The sequence below is a fragment of the Lagenorhynchus albirostris genome, chromosome 8 (assembly GCF_949774975.1).
Source record: "Lagenorhynchus albirostris chromosome 8, mLagAlb1.1, whole genome shotgun sequence".
Lineage (NCBI taxonomy): Eukaryota > Metazoa > Chordata > Mammalia > Artiodactyla > Delphinidae > Lagenorhynchus > Lagenorhynchus albirostris.
The window spans coordinates 36214900-36234203 of NC_083102.1; the positions used below are offsets into that span (position 1 = coordinate 36214900).

Sequence of the window (19304 nt, forward strand, 5' to 3'; positions counted from 1 at the left end):
ACAGGAATAAATTAAAAATCAAAAATGAAAAGGTATCTACAAAAATCCTCAAATATTTTAAAGTAACATACTTCTAGGTAACTACTGGGTCAAAGACAAAGTCACAGGGTAATTTAAAAATATTTTAAATTCAACATCAATGTTCTTCAGAATAATTTGTTTTCATACACCCTTTCTCAGGACCAATTGGCTTTGGATGGTCAAAAAAAAAAAAACTTCATTAAAACCATTCAATTGCTTTCCTTGAATCCTTCCTTGGTCAGTCAGTTACCTTTTGTTTTTAACCTCACACCTATAGGAATGGAAAGCTAAAAAAAGCACTGTTATATTCAGTTTGTTATTCAGGGAAAGGTGGAAAATAAATAAAAAGATTTCCAGCTTCCCTTATTTTATAAGTCCAGATATTATTGTTTTCTTTGAGTGTAATGGGTATTAGGACTGTAGAAAATTATGGTTATAACTAGCTTTTTGCAAGTAAGGTGTTTGCAAGTAGGAATGATCTTATAATGTTAACTGTGATGTGAAAAGGAATTATTTTAATGATGGATTTTGATCAAGATAAAATTTTTAAAAATCTACATGTAGACATATCAGTGAAATTGCAGGAAAAAAAAATCTAAAGCAACTAGTTTTTTTTTTTAAGGATAGGTTATCTTCAAAAAGGCAAAATGTATACTGACAACTCTACTTAAGCAAGGGCACAATAGAATCAAAGCACAATAGAATTATGCAATCAATGTGCTGAAAGAAAATAATGACCAACATAGAAGTCTACATCCAGCACAAATATCCTTCAGGCATGAAGATGAAATAAAGATATTGTTGGGGAAAAATTTAGAGAATTTACTACCAGCAGACCTTCAGGAAGGAATTAAGTATATCCTTTGGGCAGAAGGAAATCTTAATGGTTTAGAAGGTTAGCTATGTAGGAAGGAAAGAATTCCAAAGAAAGCCATAAATACATGGTAAATCTAAATGAACATTGACTATGTAAAGTAATAATAATAACCTGATGTTTAAAGTATAGAGAGTATTAAAATAGAAAGCATATGTAAATAATAGCATATTGGTTGTATTTTCCTGTGGAGGGTTAAAGTACTAATTAACTTACCATTTCTATCTAGGGTAAACAAAAATTGCCAAATTTTCAGACTAACAGAGAAAAAAGTGGAATTAAAATAATTAATGACTTCATAGAAAAGCAAGAAAGGGGAAAAAACAGAACATAGCATGAGCAGAATAGACAGAAAACAGTAAAATGGTAAATTTAAACCCACATCTGAGGACAGTTCATGGGTGTATGATTGAAAAGAATAACTGATTTAATCACTTTACTTTGTCCTAAGAAGTTCTCCTTAATATGTTCCCATAATTGGAAATTTTAAAATGCTACTTCTCGGGCTTCCCTGGTGGCGCAGTGGTTGAGAATCCGCCTGCTGATGCAGGGGGCACGGGTTCGTGCACCGGTCCGGGAAGATCCCACATGCCGCGGAGCGGCTAGGTCCGTGAGCCATGGCCGCTGAGCCTGCGCGTCCGGAGCCTGTGCTCCGCAACGGGAGAGGCCATAACGGTTAGAGGCCCGCGTACCGCAAAAATAAATAAATAAATAAAAATGCTACTTCCTGGATACTTTAGATACTCTTAGCACCAGCAAGGCACTCTGCATGCATCCTGTCTTTTTATCCTCACAATGAACCTGCAAGGCGGGTTTTGTATACCCAAATTGGAGATGAGGATTGCCTGAGGTTGCTCAGGCGGTAAGTGACCAAACAGGATTCAAAACAGTTCAAACTCATCCCAACCAGGATATGCATCCAACCATGACACAATTCTTACCATTTAATAAACAAGGTTTGGTCATGTTATCTAACTATATCTTAAGTTTTTAACTGCCCAGAAGAAACAGAGGGACAAACGTTTTGCAACAAACCCAACTTTTAAAAAGTAAAATTCCTGAGATTCCACAAGTTAAAGAAATAGATCTTTAAAACAAATGTACCAAACTTAGCCTACAGTCCTGTGCAAAGATACTCATATTCAAAGCAAGCATTTATGGAGATGCTATGCATCCTATATTTTTCCATTTTGTGGTCCACGGTGCATATGCATTTCAGTTTCTACTTAGATCTTCATGTAATTCTGCCAAGAATATGCATTCATTTCTTGTTAAAAGTAGTTTTCATTTCTGAAGTGATTTATACCGGAGGACAATATAATTACATTAGAAGACATAATAATTTGCAAATTCATTTCCAGCCAAGATTTGTGCAAAATAAAATCTAATTTATGCCAAAGGATATCAAACTTGCTAATCAATTCTTTTTTAATGACTTTCCAGGAAGAAACTCGTGTTGGCTATGATTCTTTACACAGCACTCTTATCTTCCAACCATATTGCTTTTTACAAGTATTCAATCTATTTTTATGCTCTTTCAGAAATGAGGGTTGCATTATCTATTTACCACAAAATGAGAACTTTGTTGCTCAAATGATAAAAAAGGAAGACTTTGATTGTTTTCCTTCAAGTCATTTATTTCCAGGTATGTTCACTTTTATTTCCATCACTTCTTTACTACTTGATCCCTAATGCCTTCTGTACTGATCTGATAACTGTATTTTAATATTATTCAATATAATCCTGAAGTGACTGTAGCTTGTCCCAAGACCATTACAAGAGAACAAGTTGGAGAAAGAAAAATCGTCACTAGAAAAGATAAATGGGTGACACACTGGACCTTAAACTCTGTTTCTAATGGAAATTCCCATGCAGTAGATGAAAAGTTACCAGAAAACATGAACTGCCTCATTAACTTTATGCCCAAGTTCTATCAGCAATTGATTTTTAATGCCTATGTTCATCATTTATGAGCTCTTCCCATTCTTTATATACATTTAAAATTAAGCTTTATAAGATGAACTAGTTCCATGGTGATGCTCACTGAATCATCTATATAAAGCACTTTAAAGAATAATTCACAGAGAAGAAACATAAAGCTGATGAGCCAGAATTGTTTTGTGATACAAATTACTGATTATCAAAGTCAAATGTGGCAGCTATAATTGCCGCTCTATTTGAAATAACCTTAATAATCGTCAACATATCATGAAGATATTTTTGGAAAAATGGGGCAATATTGTTTTCTTTTTTTGTATTTCCACAGCATCTTTCAGCCAAGGTTTCTGACAATACTACAGTGTGGCCATCTGCATCACCAACATATTTGTCATTGACAGAGAGAAAACAGATTTGGAAATTGTTGCACATCAAAACAAAGCCAATTAAAGTGAGCCAAAGACATCAGTTTTCAAAGCGGGTTCTAAAATGCCAATTCTATAGACTCAGTAAATAATCCATTGAGCTTTGTAGAGTTGCTTGGAATAGTTTTTTTTTCCTTTTAATAGCCATATTTTAAAAAAGTAAGTAGAAAACTAGTTTTTAAACATGATTTTGTTAGTTTACTTATAGTTGGTGGTGAACAAAACTGTTAAGGCTAGCTTTGCTGTTACTGGAACTAAGTTAAAAATAATTTTCCAGAAGCCAGGTTGATATGGGAGATATTTTTTACTTTACCCCTAGAGGATAGCTAACATTGGCTCACATAGCCAACCTCTGTTGTAAGCCTTGATATATGTTAACTCATTCAATCCTTTCAACACTCCTGTGAAGGAGGTACTATTATTATCAATATTTCAGGAATGAGAAAATGAGGCAGAAGGGAAAAATAAATCACCTGGATCCTTCAGTAGGAAAGGGAAGGATCCCATCTAGGTGGTCTGGCTCAGAAGCCTAATTCTAACCAAAGTGCTCTCTCTCTTCAATTGAAGTGTTCAGATTGAGTGTAAAATGTTTTCTTTCATCAAAAGTGTAGAAGAATAGTTGGAGGAATTCTAGTATATTGCAGGAAGCCTCAAAGAATCTTTAAAATGGAGCCACTCATTAATTGGATTACTGAACCATCAGTGGGTTCTTCCCTCTCTAACAGAAGACTGACCTGCAGACTTTCACCTCTGACACTTAAAGTCTTGCTCAGTGCTCTACTTTATATCATTTAATCCTCACAACAACTTTATAGAATACAATGGAATTATCTTCATTTAAATCAACACACGATGTGGACTTTTGTGAAAATGAGGGCAGAGGACACTACAAATATTCTGAAAACGCCAAGGGTTAAATATAGTTCTACATCCTTTTTATATATTTGTGAAAAGTTTTCCCTTAAAAATTTGAGACCTCAAATATCAACAGATATTCTGATAGTCTGTTCTATAACAAAGTTTTCTTTTTCTTTTCTTTTTAACCGAAGTATAGTTGATTTACAATATTGTGTTAGTTTCAGATGTACAGCAAAGTGAATCAGTTGTGTGTGTGTGTATATATATATATATATATATATTTAGATTCTTTTCTTTTTTTAAAAAAATTATTTATTTATTTTTGGCTGTGTTGGGTCTTCGTTGCTGCGCACGGGCTTTCTCTAGTTGCGGTGAGCGAGGGCTACCCTTCGTTGCAGTAAGCGGGCTTCTCATTGCAGTGGCTTCTCTTGTTGCAGAGCACGGGCTCTAGAGCACAGGCTCGGTAGTTGTGGTCCACGGGCTTAGGTGCTCCGCAGCATGTGGGATCTTCCTGGACCAGGGGTTGAACCCGTGTTCCCTGCATTGGCAGACGGATTCTTAACCACTGTGCCACCAGGGAAGTCCCAGATTCTTTTCTAAGTTATTACAAGATATTGAATATAGTTCCCTGTGCTATACAGTAAATCCTTATTGTTTATCTACCATATATATAGTGGTGTGTACCTGTTAATCCCATACTCCTAACCCAACCCCTTTCCCCTTTGGTAACCGTATGTTTTTTTTCTATGTCTGTGAGAGTGTTTCTGTTTTGTAAATTCAGCTGTATTATTTTTTTTAGATTCCACATATAAGTGATATCCTATAATATTCGTCTTTCTCTGTCTGGCTTACTTTACTGTGATAATCTCTAGGTCCATCCATTATAACAAAGTCTTTCTAACATAGATAAATTAATACGGGAGATATATGGGGTGACGATGTTAAGATAATGTGGAAACTGGGTTGGTTCATAAACTGTTTTTCCAAGTCAAGGGCATTCGAAATTGCAGAAACAAAAAAAAGGAAAAGAAAAAGCCCTCTGCTGGGCTGGTAACCTGGCAACATGAGCCTTTTTTGGCTGTATTTTAGAAAAATTAGCAACAAGAGCTATTCGCAGGGCTTTCTCGGAGAGAAGCACCACAGCCTGGGGCAGTTCTTGGCTGCTGGCAGGTCCACTGCCTCCTGTGCCTGCTGTGAATGCAGCCCCACAAGTTCTGCTCTCCATGTCGTTTGGCTTCGTCTCAGCAGAGACTAGTCCTTGCCTAATTAAATTTTGCCCTCATTCCTAGTCTACTGTTTTGTGCGATCTATATTCCTTGTGGCAGATTCCAGCTACACTGAGCTGCCTGGCTTGATGGGCCATTTTAGTCCCCAGTTATGAATGAAGATTTTTTTTTTTTGGTGATGGTTGCTGTCAGTGCTCTTCTTATCATTATGTAAGATAGCTTAGAATGCAAAACAATGAAATAATCATAAACATAATCAGATGGAAAATCTTTTTTTAAATGGTAACATATTTTCAGATATTGCAGTTCTCTACCTCCATGTTTGCTTTTTTCCACCAGGTTCTAAACCTGGTGTGCGAGAGAGGAGAATATCAAAGTTGCCAAGGAAAAATTCTGTATAACTCATACCTTTCTACCCTTCCCTTCTGCAAGACTATGTTAGGTTGAAAACCACCATTCTTGTGGGGGAAAAGTGGAGTATAACCTACATTTCCCTAATCCCTCAAAATTTTAAACTCAAGGGTTTCAGGATCCTTAGGAATTTATAGATTTTTTTTTTGATGTCAGGTAGGAGGGTTCTATGTTTAAATGCACTTATGTAACAAGCTTTCCTTAGAGCAAGTAAAAGCATCCTGTTTCATGTTAAGTACTACCATGTAAGATGTATCAGTATATATTTTTTGCAGCAATTTTAAAGATTCTTTCAAATCTAGATTGACAAATAGGCTGTTTTAAAAATATCAGTTAAAGGGAAAAAACTAAAGACTCCTCCTAATTCTCTGAAGGTTTTCAGAGTAAAATTATTTCCATCTTGATTTTCATTTAAAGAAATCTTAGCTTTTTTTTCTTACTTTAAATATGTATGTACTTTGTCATTTTCTGTATCTCCCAAGTGGCTATTCTATCCTGAAGTTGGCAGGCATTCCTTTAGGCTGGTGGCCCTCAGGTGAGTAAGAAATGCAGTTGAGATTGAAGAAATGCTGTGTATGCTCAAATTATCTCCTCTTTCTTCCACTGTGTCTGCTATCTAGCTTGAAATATTTGCTATTAAAATCATACCCCCCATCCCCAAGTTAGACAATTGGGGAAATGTTGAGAATCTCTTTTATTAGTTGGGACAACTGAGTTTTATTTATTTACAATTTATACTCCATGTATTGCCAACATATTTGAGGCAGTCAACAAAACTTGTGTCCATTATGGAAATGAAAAGTAATCCTTCCCCTCTTTCGTACTTATCCCTCCTAATAATAAAAAAGCAAAAGTCAACTTTGAATCAACATTTGTTAAAATTGTCAGAAAACATAAGCCAAAATAACATTTGATTATTTCATATCAGAACATTCTGGTAATCTTAGGCAAAGGGGAAACTGGATAGGTAGGAAAAAGATTTTATTTAGGATTAAAGAAATGTGCCAGTTACTAAGATTTTGACTCTCCTTCCAGCTGTTTTATGTGATACTGGAGTAGGGACTGTGCAAACCTCTTTGCCAGATGGCTCCCTATTAAGCTCTACCAACTGTGCTCTGTGTGTGTGGGTGTGTGTGTGAGAGAGAGAGAGAGAGAAGTTTTAAATATGTACAACATCTTTCCTTTGTTCTTCCAGCTCTAAGGGAGGTAGCTGCTTCCTCATTTTCTCTTTTTTGCCTTTTCAGTCACCCAATTAACTTTATACCTAATTGATAATTACTTATGTCCTATTTTCTCTGTTAAGTGACTGGTCTGACTGCAGTCTCCTGACTAGATCTTAACGGATACCAGGCAGTGTCTCTTAACATGTTTACTTACATGAAGCAGTAAGCCTCCTAAGACAGTCACACACTCTTCCTGAGCTATTAAGGAAAAGGTCTTCCCATAATATCCAATTTTTGTTAAATATAATGTTTCTTTTAACAAAGAAGCATGAAAAGCATTGTTTTATTCCCTTTGTAATTTTTGGAAAAATACTTATTGTAAAGATTGTAATTTGCTTCCTTTGGATGTGTAAATGGACTATGTTAGTCAGACCCATGATTGCATGAATCACACATGGGTAGGAAAGCTCAAAATCACCCCCCAGGGCTAATTTTTCTATATGATAGCTTGGTAAATAAAATGAGGATTGTGGTCCTAGAAGCTTAAAAACTAAACCCAACTGGAAATCTGGTTTCTTTAATGATTCACTATCAGAATATTTAAAAACAAAAAAATTTTAAAGTTGTTAGAAAGACTGCTAATTCTATAAAGAAAGGTGATTATATTAAGAGTCAGTGATTATTTTTTGCATGAAATTTAACTTTCAGCTTTCTGACAAGCCACAGCACCATTGTTGTTATGGACAAGTAAAGTTCACTTTTTTTTCCACAGATTAGTCCATTCATTATAGGAAAGTACAATCACCAAGGCTCAGGGATTTCCAGGACTACTGTATAATGAAACATATGGCCAAGGAGTCCAGAAAAAAGGGCAATATAAGGGCCAAGGTTATGAGGCAGGAAGGACCTGGATTTTGAGTTCAAAAAGAAGGTAGAAGCCAAATTTACTTAGGATTACCTTAACAGTGGAGCGCAGAAGACAGAGGAATAGCATATTTAACATGCTGGAAGAAAAAACTATCAACCAAGAAATCTATACCCGGCAAACTTTGAGAGAACTTAGACCTGCCTAACAAATATTTACTAAAGAAAGTCCTTCAGACTACTAAGAAATGACTCAGGATGGTGACTTGAATCCACAGGAAGAAACAAAGAGCACCAGAGGGCTTCTCTGGTGGCGCAGTGGTTGAGAGTCTACCTGCCGATGCAGAGGCCATGGGTTCGTGCCCCGGTCCGGGAAGATACCACATGCCGTGAAGCGGCTGGGCCTGTGAGCCATGGCTGCTGAGCCTGCGCGTCCGGAGCCTGTGCTCCACAATGGGAGAGGCCACAGCAGTGAGAGGCCCACATACCACAAAAAAAAAAAAAAAAAAAAAAGAGCACCAGAAATGGTAAATATGTGGGTAACTATAAAAAAAAAAATGTATAAATATCCATTTTCTTTTCTTATAATTACTTTAAGAGACATAAGATCCAAATGTCCATTGGCAAGTGGAGGAGTAAACAATGATACGGAATATTTTCATTATGACAAGGATCCCTATGTTGCCCTTTCATAATCACACTCACTCCCTTCCCCACTGTACCACCCACTCCACTCCCTGCCCTGTCCCTGACCCCTGGCAACCACTAATGTCTCCTCAATTTGTATAATTTTGTCATTTCAAGAATGTTGTATGTTGGAATCACACAGATATTATCTAACCTTTTTGGATTGGGTTTTTTTCACTCATCACTATTCCCTGGAGATTCATTCAAATTGTTGCATGTATGAATAATTCATTTCTTTTTATTACTGAGTAGTATTCAAGGTTATGAATTCCAGTTCCTTTAGTCATTCACCCACTAAAGAATGTTTATTTCCAGTTTTTGGCTATTCTGAATAAAGCTGTTATAGACATTTGTTTACAAGTTTTACATGAGGATAAGTTTTTATTTTTCTGGGATAAACACCCAAGAGTACAACTGCTGGATATTATGGTAGTTGCATGTTTAGTTTAAGAAACTGCCAAACTGTTTTGCAAGAGTGGTGAGGAATTATCTTTTAAAAACTTCTAGGTGTCTACAAGAGACCCAATTCAGACCTAGAGACACATACAGACTGAAAGTAAGGGGATGGAAAAAGATATTTCATGCAAATGGAAACCAAAAGAAAGCTGGAGTAGCAATTCTCATATCAGACAAAATAGACTTTAAAATAAAGACTATTAGAAGAGACAAAGCAGGACACTACATAATGATCAAGGGATCGATCCAAGAAGAAGATATAACAATTGTAATATTTATGCACCCAACATAGGAGCACCTCAATACATAAGGCAAATACTAACAGCCATAAAGGGGAAATCGATAGTAACACATTCATAGTAGGGGACTTTAACACCCCACTTTCACCAATGGACAGATCATCCAAAATGAAAATAAATAAGGAAACACAAGCTTTAAATTATATATTAAACAAGATGGACTTAACTGATATTTATAGGACATTCCATCCAAAAACAACAGAATACACATTTTTCTCAAGTGCTCATGGAACATTCTCCAGGATAGATCTTATCTTGGGTCACAAATTAAGCCTTGGTAAATTTAAGAAAATTGAAATTGTTTCAAGTATCTTTTCCGACCACAACACTATGAGACTAGATACCAATTACAGGAAAAGATCTGTAAAAATACAAACACATGGAGGCTAAACAATACACTATTAATAACAAAGTGATCACTGAAGAAATCAAAGAGGAAATTAAAAAATACCTAGAAACAAATGACAATGGAGACACGATGACCCAAAATCTATGGGATGCAGCAAAAGCAGTTCTAAGGGGGAAGTTTATAGCAATACAATCCTACCTCAAGAAACAGGAAACATCTCAAATAAACAACCTAATCTTGCACCTAAAGCAATTAGAGAAAGAAGAACAAAAAAACCCCAAAGTTAGCAGAAGGAAAGAAATCAGATCAGAAATAAATGAAAAAGAAATGAAAGAAATGATAGCAAAGATCAATAAAATTAAAAGCTGGTTCTTTGAGAAGATAAACAAAATTAATAAACCATTAGCCAGACTTATCAAGAAAAAAAGGGAGAAGACTCAAATTAATAGAATTAGAATTGAAAAAGGAGAAGTAACAACTGACACTGCAGAAATACAAAAGATCATGAGAGATTACTACAAGCAACTCTATGCCAAGAAAATGGACAACCTGGAAGGAATGGACAAATTCTTAGAAATGCACAACCTGCCAAGACTGAATCAGGAAGAAATAGAAAATATGAACAGACCAATCACAAGCACTAAAATTGAAACTGTGATTAAAAATCTTCCTCCAACAAACAAAAGCCCTGGACCATATGGCTTCACAGGCGAATTCTATCACACATTTAAAGAAGAGCTAACACCTATCCTTCTCAAACTCTTCCAAAATATAGCAGAGGGAGGAAAACTCCCAAACTCATTCTACGAGGCCACCATCACCTTGATACCAAAACCAGACAAGGATGTCACAAAGGAAGAAAACTACAGGCCAATATCACTGATGAACATAGATGCAAAAATCCTCAACAAAATACTAGCAAACAGAATCCAACAGCACATTAAGGGGATCATACACCATGATCAAGTGGGGTTTATTTCAGAAATGCAAGGATTCCTCAATATTCGCAAAACAATCAATGTGATATACCATATTAACATATTGAAGGAGAAAAACCATATGATCATCTCAATAGATGCAGAGAAAGCTTTTGACAAAATTCAACACCTATTTATGATAAAAACCCTGCAGAAAGTAGGGATAGAGGGAACTTTCCTCAACATAATAAAGGCCATATATGACAAACCCACAGCCAACATCGTCCTCAATGGTGAAAAACTGAAAGCATTTCCACTAAGATCAGGAACAAGACAAGGTTGCCCACTCTCAACACTCGTATTGAACATAGTTTTGGAAGTTTTAGCCAGAGCAATCAGAGAAGAAAAGGAAATAAAAGGAATCCAAATCGGAAAAGAAGAAGTAAAGCTGTCACTGTTTGCAGATGACATGATACTATACATAGAGAATCCTAAAGATGCTACCAGAAAACTGCTAGAGCTAATCAATGAATTTGGTAAAGTAGCAGGATACAAAATTAATGCACAGAAATCTCTGGCATTCCTATACACTAAGGATGAAATATCTGAAGGTGAAATCAAGGAAACACTCCCATTTACCACTGCAACAAAAAGAATAAAATATCTAGGAATAAACCTATCTAAGGAGACAAAAGACCTGTATGCAGAAAATTATAAGACACTGATGAAAGAAATTAAAGATGATACAAATAGATGGAGAGATATACCATGGTTGGATTGGAAGAATCAACATTGTGAAAATGACTCTACTACCCAAAGCAATCTACAGATTCAATGCAATCCCTATCAAACTACCACTGGCATTTTTCACAGAACTAGAACAAAAAATTTCACAATTTGTATGGAAACACAAAAGACCCCGAATAGCCAAAGCAGTCTTGAGAACGAAAAATGGAGCTGGAGGAATCAGGCTCCCTGACTTCAGACTATACTACAAAGCTACAGGAATCAAGACAGTATGGTACTGGCACTAAAACAGAAAGATAGATCAATGGAAAAGGATAGAAAGCCCAGAGATAAACCCACGCACATATGGTCACCTTATCTTTGATAAAGGAGGCAGGAATGTACAGTGGAGAAAGGACAGCCTCTTCAATAAGTGGTGCTGGGAAAACTGGACAGGTACATGTAAAAGTATGAGATTAGATCACCCCCTAACATCATACACAAAAATAAGCTCAAAATGGATTAAAGACCTAAATGTAAGGCCAGAAACTATCAAACTCTTAGAGGAAAACATAGGCAGGACACTCTATGACATAAATCACAGCCAGATCCTTTCTGACCCACCTCTCAGGGAAATGGAAATAAAAACAAAAGTAAACAAATGGGACCTAATGAAACTTCAAAGCTTTTGCACAGCAAAGGAAACCATAAACAAGACAAAAAGACAACCCTCATAATGGGAGAAAATATTTGCAAATGAAGCAACTGACAAAGGATTAATCTCCAAAATTTACACGCAGCTCATGCAGCACAATAACAAAAAAACAAACAACCCAATCCAAAAATGGGCAGAAGACCTAAATAGACATTTCTCCAAAGAAGATATACAGACTGCCAACAAACACATGAAAGAATGCTCAACTTCATTAATCATTAGAGAAATGCAAATCAAAACTACAATGAGATATCATCTCACACCGGTCAGAATGGCCATCATCAAAAAATCTAGAAACAATAAATGCTGGAGAGGGTGTGGAGAAAAGGGAACGCTCTTGCACTGTTGGTGGGAATGTAAATTGATACAGCCAGTATGGGGAACAGTATGGAGGTTACTTAAAAAACTACAAATAGAACTACCTTATGACCCAGCAATCCCACTACTGGGCATATACCCTGAGAAAACCATAATTCAAAAAGAGTCATGTACCAAAATGTTCATTGCAGCTCTATTTACAATAACCTGGAGATGGTAACAACCTAAGTGTCCATCATCAGATGAATGGATAAAGAAGATGTGGCACATATATACCATGGACTATTACTCAGCCATAAAAAGAAACGAAATTGAGCTAATTGTTATGAGGTGGATAGACCTAGAGTCTGTCATACAGAGTGAAGTAAGTCAGAAAGAAAAAGACAAATACCGTATGCTAACACATATATATGGATTTAAGAGAATAAAAAATGTCATGAAGAACCTAGGGGTAAGACAGGAATAAAGACACAGACCTACTAGAGAATGGACTTGAGGATATGGGGAGGGGGAAGGGTAAGCTGTGCCAAAGCGAGAGGGAGGCATGGACATATATACACTACCAAACATAAGGTAGATAGCTAGTGGGAAGCAGCCACATAGCGCAGGGAGATCAGCTCGGTGCTTTGTGACCTCCTGGAGGGATGGGATAGGGAGGGTGAGAGGGAGGGAGAAGTAAGAGGGAAGAGATGTGGGGACATATGTATGTGTATAACTGATTCACTTTGTTATAAAGCAGAAACTAACACACCATTGTAAAGCAATTATACTCCAATAAAGATGTAAAAAGAAAAAAAAAAAAACAACTTCTAGGCTGGGAACCGGGAGCAGATCAAGTCTATTGAATGGTGTTTGCTGCCAGGCTATGGAGCAGGTAAATGAGCTAAAATGAAGGGCAATAAGGCCCTGAGTGCTGGCAACATGGATGGTGGATTACAGTGCCACTCTGAAGCAGTAAGTCAGATCCCCAGGCCCATGTGCTCTCCAGCAATTGCTCAGCATCCTACACCAAGAACAGAGACCGCCAGAAGGCTTATGAGGATGGTTGCAAAACCATTGACTTAAAACCTGACTGGGGCAAAGGCTATTTCCAAAAAGCAGCAGCTCTTGAGTTCTTAAACTTATTTAAATCTGCCACTCGAATCTATGACAAGGTTTTAAAACATGAAGCAAACGATCCCCAGCTCAAAGAGGGTTTACAGAATATCGAGCCTCAGTCAGCAGAGATGAAATTCAAGAATGCTTTCAACATGTCCGATCTGCACCAGAAGTTGGAGAGTGATCCCAGGTCAAGGACACTGCTCATGGATCCTACCTACCAGGAACTGATAGAACAATGTCAAACAGGCCGTCTGACCTGGGCAAAAACTGCAACATTCCCAGATCGTGACTACCCTCAGTGTCTCCTTTGAGGCTATCTGGGCAGTACGGATGAGGAGGAAGAAGTTGAGACACCTCCACCACCACCTTCTCCCTAAAAGGAGACCAAGTCAGAGCCAATGGAAGAAGATATTCCAGGGAATAATAAGCAGGCACTGAAAGAAAAAGTTGGGGAAGGATGCCTGTAAGCAAAAAGACTTTGACACAGCCTTGAAACAGTATGAGAGAAGCAACGGCCAGGACCCCACCAACATGACTCTCATGACCAATCAAGCAGCCATGTATTTCACAAAGGGCGACGAGAGTGAATGACAGGAGCTTTGTGAGAAGGCCATTGAAGAGAGGCTAGACAAGAAGACTGTCCTTGACAGATTGCCAAAGCTTATGTCAAATTGACAGAGCCTATTTCAAAGAAGGAAAGTACAAGGATGCCATCCATTTCTACAAATCTCTGGCAGAGCACTGAACCCCAGATGTGCTCAAGAAATGCCAACAGGCAGAGAAAATCCTGAAGGAGCAAGAGTGGCTAGACCACATAAACCCTGGCGTGGCTTTGGAAATATCCCCAGGCCAGGAAGCGCTATACAGAAGCCATCAAACAGGAACCCAAGAGATACAAAATTGTACAGCAGTCGAGCTACCTGCTTCATCAAAGTCCTGGAGTTTCAGCTGCCACTCAAGGACTGTGAGGAGTGCATCCAGCTAGAACTGACCCTCACCAAGGGTTATACACGGAAAGCAGCTGCCCTGAGAAGCAATGAAGGATCATACAAAATCCATGGATGTCTGCCAGAAGGCACTAGACCTGGACTCCATTGGAAGGAGGTAGCAGATGTTCACCATGGCTACATGATGGTCCTGTACAACCAACATGACAGCCCTGAAGATGTGAAGCGATGGGCCATGGCCAAGGTGCAGCAGATGAGTGACCTGGCCATGTGGCTCATCCTGCAACAGATGCAGAAGGACCCCCAGGCACTCAGCAGACACATGAAGAATCCTGTAATAGTGCAGAAGATCCAGAAGCTGCTGGATGTGGGTCTGATTGCAATTCAGTGATGACTTGCTCATCATAACCCTTCCCTTCACCCTCATGTGGAAAAAGGAGCGGGAACTGTGGCAAGCAGCATAGAGCAGAAGAGAGAGAAGGGGAAAAGGCGAACATCTTCTCTATATGTTTATACAGACCTATGTGGAAGATACAGAGACTTATACTGGAGTCATTTGTGCGGCCTCTGGGCCCTCCTAGCACACACACGGTCTCTCCTGCTGCCCCAGAGTTTCATGTGTCCCACCCCTGGCACTCAAGTCACTGTTCCAGCTGCTCTCGCATAGTTGGTGATTTGGGGGCCGGGAGTAGGCATGTATGTGGAGGGGAGGGTATTCTTCCCAATCTCAGGCCCCAAGTGGCTTCACACTATTAGCTCCATGACCCCTTCACCAACAACACAAGCCAGTCCAGCATGGTCACATGTTTAAAAAAAAAAAAGAAAAGAAAAAGTAGTTCTGTTTATTGTTAGTATTGACCAGACAAGAGAAAGACAAAGAAAATACATCTTTGTTCAAGCTTAGTTCTTTTACAGGAATAGGAAACTAGAAGTCAATTCAGATCCTCTTATCATAGCTTAATTAATGAGAAAAGGTGACAGTGCATTATTATCAAGGTGTCTTTGGAAAAAAAAGCAATTTATTAATAAAAGCAGCTTAAAACTTCACAACTATTTTTAATGTTGACCTAAGAGCTCAGTATCTGAAGTGCTTTCACAGTCTACTGATGTAATATTTGGCACTGAGCAGACTGAATGTTTTACTCAACGTTTTGGGATTAAAATACAGAAACGTTGCTCCCATGTTCCCAAGTATGTAAACCTATTTATCTTGATTTATTTTTATAAAAGAACAAGGCCTCAGAAATACAGATACATGTTCTCTTCCCCAAAACAAAATGAACTGTACCCTTTGAAGCTGAAAAATAAAAATTTCAGAAGATTTTTGAATAATTTAGAAAGTTCTAAACCTTGAGACATAATATTCCAATTATGAAATCGTTACTGCACAGCAAGTAATTTTGGCCCAAATCTGTTCTCTTGAAATCTGAAGTCAACAGGAGTTCTGTGCAGGAGAAAATCACGTGCAACCAGTACAGGGCCACTCCTAACCTTAAAGCTTTTCAGTTCATGAAATATTTATGCATCCTAAACCGGATTTAAAAGTCATCACAGGCATCTACCTGCAGGCAAACTATTCAGTGTTTTCTGCTTTCTCCACATACCAGCTGCCTAGGGTCCTACCCAGTCCAGTTGAGTATTTCATACTATTCTCTACACAACTCTATTCCACCACATCTGAATATCTGAATGCAAGAGATCATAGCTCCCAAGATATTTGGTGCAGGAAGGTCCCTAGAAGTCCTATGTACAATCACTGTGAGGTCTTCAGTTTCTTTTATACAGACAAAAGTCACTTCTCATCATTGATGACATTTCCCTCCTCATTCAATCCAGGTAGGAGCTGCTGCAATGTCTTTCTTTGTTCCTATCAGTTATGTATTATCAACATTCATTTACCCCTGTAGCATTTTGTATTAATTCACTATTCTTATCCGGAAAATAAAAATTTTATTTAAGTTTTTTCTAATCAGTCCAGTAGAATTCCTTCCTTTCCCATAATAACCCTCTTAATGATGAATTTTTATTTCTTATTAGTTGTTATAATACTGGCTTACTTGAAGGAGTTGTAGCCTTTCCTTATATTGAATAAATATAACATATATTCAATGAATGCCTACTATTTTCACTGTGATATCACTGGAAATTTTGTGGTGTAAAAGATGGATACATTTCCTACCCTAACGGAGCTGACAGCCTAATGGTGAAGAGAGACATTAAACCGATCATCATCACACAAGTAATTAATTACAATGCTAGCAAGCATAAGAAAAAACAATGCTACAAATGTACACATAAAGGGACTGGTAATCTGGCAGGAATTGTAGCCTAGCAAAAATGATGCTCAGGGCTTCCCTGGTGGCGCAGTCGTTGAGAGTCCGCCTGCTGATGCAGGCGACATGGGTTCATGCCCCGGTCCGGGAAGATCCCATGTGCCGCGGAGCAGCTAGGCCCGTGAGCCATGGCCATTGAGCCTGCGCGTCCGGAGCCTGTGCTCCGCAACGGGAGAGGCCACAACAGTGAGAGGCCCGCATACTGCAAAAAAAAAAAAAAAAAAAAATGATGCTCAGCCTGAGATCTGATAATGATTAGGAGTTAACAGAGACAAACGGAAGAAGTGTGTTACTAGAGTGAAAAGGATTTTGGCCTAGTTAGGAGCTCACAGAATGTCACTGTGTCTGGAACTCAGAGCATAAAGGGGAGAAAGCTGTGAAAGAAAGCTGGAGCCAGATCCTACTGAGTCTAGTAGGCTCAATTTTATTCAAGTTGCATTTGAAGTATTTTTAAGCAAGGGATTGCCATGATCAGCTTTGTACTTTAAAAGGGTCACTCCTGGAAAATGAAACAAAGTAACCATATGACTTAGATGGCTGGTGGTGGTGGTGGTGGTGGGGGGGGGGTGCCAAGAACAAAAGTGGATGACGGAGGACTATTAGGGGCCTTTTATAGATGCCTAGGAGAGAAATGATGGATTTCTTGGATGATTGTGTTGGTATTGAAGAGGAAAAATACCTTAAACGTAAAGCTAATGAGACGTGGTTTTTAACCACAGCAACTGAATGGCTTGGATAGGTTTAAGGTATATGATTTCGTTGGGACATGTTTGAATATGGGCTAGAATATGAGTTCCAGGATGATAGCTTTTTTGGCTTTTTTGTTCACTGTTGCAACCTGTGCCTCCAGAGACATTCAAGTTGAGATGTTGAATAGGCAGCGAGATTATATGGAATTGCAGCTCAGAAGAGAGATTTGGGTTGGTATTAAAAATGTGGGAGTCAGGACTTCCCTGGTGGTCCAGTGGTTAAGAATCTGCCTTCCAATGCAGGGGACAAAGGTTCGATCCCTGGTCAGGGAACTAAGATCCCACATGCCGAGGAGCAACTAAGACCTGCAACTAAGACCCAACACAGCCAAATAAATAAATATATTTTTTTTAATGTGGGAGTCTATTGTATATTAATGCATATATGAGGAATCTAGAAAAATGGTACAGGTGAGCCAGTTTGCAAGGCAGAAATAGAGACACAGATGTAGAGAACAAGCGTATGGACACCAAGGGGGGAAAGCAGGGTGGTGGTGGTGGGATGAATTGGGAGATTGGGATTGACATGTATACACTAATATGTATAAAGTAGATAGCTAATAAAAAAATAAAATAAATAAACTTTGTACCTGTTTTTAGAAAAAGAAATGTGCGAGTCAGCAGGATGTAGAATGTAGGTCCTCTCAGAAGCCAGGACAATACCGAGCTCCTCTAGGGGAAGGCTGAAGAGTGGGAAAGTCAAGATCAAGCACCGGTGACCGGCTCGCCTTCTAACAGCTCTCTGCAGCACCATGTGGTTGCCAAAGCATTTAATCATTCTCATCATGATCTCTGTGAGACCCAGTCCTTGTGCTGAAGATGTTCAGGCCCTGGTATCTCCCATTACAGCATTCAATTTAGACCTGTTCCACAGGAATACTAAGCCCTTCATCTCTCTCTCTCTCCACTCCTTCTTTCAAGAGCAGTGGATGGAAGGAAATTTAGGAAAATGGGTTACAGTATAAAATGGAACATAATGCTGAATTGTTGATGGAAGATACAGACTTTTTAAAAATTAATTAATTTCATTTTTTCGGCTGCATTGGGTCTTCGTTGCTGCATGCAGTCTTTCTCTAGGTGCAGTGAGCGGGGGGCTACTCTTCATTGTGGTGCACGGGCTTCTCATTTTGGTGGCTTCTCGTTTCGGAGCGCAGGCTCTAAGTGCGCGGGCTTCAGTAGTTGTGGCATGTGGGCTCAGTAGTTGCGGTGCATGGGCTTAGTTGCCCCGCGGCACGTGGGATCTTCCCAGACCAGGGCCCGAACCTGTGTCCCCTGCATTGGCAGGTGGATTCTTAACCACTGTGCCACCAGGGAAGTCTGGAAGATACAGATTTAATGCTTCACCCTTTCTAGCTATCAGGGCCCAAGTCAGGGTGGTAGGGTACGTTTTTTAGCCAGGAAGTCATTTCTACGCTCTTTATAACTCAGCAGACATTTCACACTTAATTTTTCCTTAATACAATACTGGTTAATAAAATGAGATCTCTTCATAGTATGACAGTTGTTAAAAAGGCAAAACTTCTAAAAACCAAACTGGTTAGAACCGGTTTAGAACCAGATTCATTTTTAGAAGTACCTATCTTATACAACAATGAATTCAAAAGTGTAATTTGTTTATTCTATCTATGTGCTTACCAGAATGTAAACTGCACTAGATAACCAGTACAAACTGTCACCGAAATGGAGAAACCAGAAGTCACTGAGAGTTATGTTAAAAGGCAAAAACAACCACCAAACTCTCTGCTCTGTGTCCAGAATAATTAAACATTTCTTTCGTAAGCAAGTTGAAATGATTTCTTTTCAAAAGACAGAGTTTAAAGATGCAGTCTGCATAAGATGCTCTTCTCAGTACATGGCCCCCAAAGAATCTCTAGTTAATGAAGTTCATTGAATAAATATGGCTATCATCGTAACTGATATCATTAGT

General features: G+C 38.4%; 1 pseudogene; it reads left to right on the forward strand.

The window, feature by feature from the left end:
- The first annotated feature begins 13112 nt into the window (after nucleotides 1-13112).
- LOC132524178 (stress-induced-phosphoprotein 1-like) lies at nucleotides 13113-14686 on the forward strand (annotated as a pseudogene).
- The last annotated feature ends 4618 nt before the right edge of the window (nucleotides 14687-19304 follow it).